This window comes from Calidris pugnax, unplaced genomic scaffold (genome assembly GCF_001431845.1).
Source record: "Calidris pugnax isolate Ruff unplaced genomic scaffold, ASM143184v1 scaffold2464, whole genome shotgun sequence".
NCBI lineage: Eukaryota > Metazoa > Chordata > Aves > Charadriiformes > Scolopacidae > Calidris > Calidris pugnax.
Window position 1 is genome coordinate 1916 of NW_015092632.1, and position 2219 is coordinate 4134.

Genomic DNA, 2219 nt, shown 5'->3' on the forward strand with positions numbered 1-2219 from the left:
GGGGTGTGTTTTTTTGTTTTGGGGGGGGGGGGGGGGGGCAGGAAAAAATGGGGTGAAAACCACCCACCCGGGTTAAAAAATAACCAACCCCGCTCTCTGCTGACCCCCAGGAAGCAGCACGACCCCACAAACCTCTGCCCCACGGCGTCGGGGGAACTCGTCCCGCTCAAAGCCCTCTGCCCCATGGATCCCTGCACCCCATAACTGCTCCCCCCACCCCACAACCGCTGTCAGCCGGGCCACCGAGACAACCCCAGCCTGCCCCACAGGCCCTATAGCCTGCCCCACAGGCCCTCTAACCAGCCCCACAGGCCCTATAAGCAGCCCCACAGGCCCTATAGCCAGCCCCACAGGCCCTATAGCCAGCCCCACAAGCCATAGGGCCAGCCCCATAAGCCCTACACCCAGCTCCACAGGCCCTATAGCCTGCCCCACAAGCCCTATAACCGGCCCTATACATCCCCTTCCAGCTGGCCCTATAGACCTCAGAGCCAGCCCTACACACCCTGAATACACCCCCAGCCCCACAGGCCCTATAGCCAGCCCCACAGGCCCTATACACCTTATAGCCAGCCCTACACACACTGGATACACCCCCGGCCCCACAGGCCCTATAACCAGCCCCACAGGCCCTACACCCAGCCCCACAGGCCCTATAGACCTCATAGCCAGCCCTACACACCCTGGACACACCCCCAGCCCCACGGGCCCTATAGGTGGCCCCACAAGCCCTAAGCCCAGCCCCATAAGCCCTACACCCAGCCCCACAGGCCCTATATCCCTCATAGCCAGCCCCACACACCCTGGATACACCCCCAGCCCCACAGGCCCTACACCCAGCCCCACAGGCCCTACACCCAGCCCCACAGGCCCTATACCCATCATAGCCAGCCCTACACACCCTGGATACACCCCCAGCCCCACAGGCCCTATGCCCAGCCCCACAGGCCCTATACACCTTATAGCCAGCCCTACACACCCTGGATACAGCCCTGGCCCCACAGGCCCCATACCCAGCCCCACAGGCCCTATAGACCTCATAGCCAGCCCCACACACTCTGGATACACCCCTGGCCCCACAGGCCCTATAACCAGCCCCACAAGCCCTAAGCCCAGCCCCATAAGCCCTAGGCCCAGCCCCATAAGCCCTACACCCAGCCCCACAAGCTCTAGGTCCAGCCCCACAGGCCTTATACCCCTCATAGCCAGCCCTACACACCCTGGATACACCCCCAGCCCCACAGGCCCTATGCCCAGCCCCACAGGCCCTATACACCTTATAGCCAGCCCTACACACCCTGGATACAGCCCTGGCCCCACAGGCCCCATACCCAGCCCCACAGGCCCTATAGACCTCATAGCCAGCCCCACACACTCTGGATACACCCCTGGCCCCACAGGCCCTATAACCAGCCCCACAAGCCCTAAGCCCAGCCCCATAAGCCCTAGGCCCAGCCCCATAAGCCCTACACCCAGCCCCACAGGCCCTATATCCCTCAGAGCCAGCCCCACACACCCTGGATACACCCCCAGCCCCACAGGCCCTATAACCAGCCCCACAGGCCCTATACACCTCATAGCCAGCCCCACACACCCTGGATACACCCCCGGCCCCACAGGCCCTATACCCAGCCCCACAGGCCCTATACCCTCATAGCCAGCCCCACACACCCTGGGGCTGTGCCCCCCCCAGCAGCAGGAGGAGGAACCGGCCCCACCGTGGGGCGGCCAAAGGGGAAGTGGGGACTGTGGGGGGACGCAGTGGGGCACGATCCTATGGGGCTATGGGGCAAGCCCGCCCCACGGCCGTGCCCCAAAGGCAGGGCAGAGCTGGGGGGTCCCCCAGGAAGCAGCACGACCCCACAACCTCTGCCCCACGGCGTTGGGGGAACTCATCCCGCTCTGCCCTCTGCCCCATGGATCCCTGCACCCCATAACTGCTCCCCCCACCCCACAACCGCTGTCAGCCGGGCCACCGAGACAACCCCAGCCTGCCCCACATGCCCTATAGCCTGCCCCACATGCCCTATAGCCTGCCCCACAGGCCCTATAACCAGCCCCGCAAGCCATAGGGCCAGCCCCATAAGCCCTACACCCAGCTCCACAGCCCCTATAACCAGCCCCACAAGCCCTATAGCCAGCCCTAGACATCCCCCTCCAGCTGGCCCTATAGACCTCACAGCCAGCCCCACACACCCTGGATACACCCCCGGCCCCAC

At 64.8% G+C, this 2219-nt stretch overlaps 1 protein-coding gene across 2 annotated transcripts in view; it reads right to left on the bottom strand.

The window, feature by feature from the left end:
• The window catches only part of LOC106900535 (DENN domain-containing protein 4B-like), a 10230-nt gene that overhangs the window by 1909 nt on the left and 6102 nt on the right, over nt 1-2219 (bottom strand). The gene's annotated exons all lie outside the window — the stretch shown is intronic.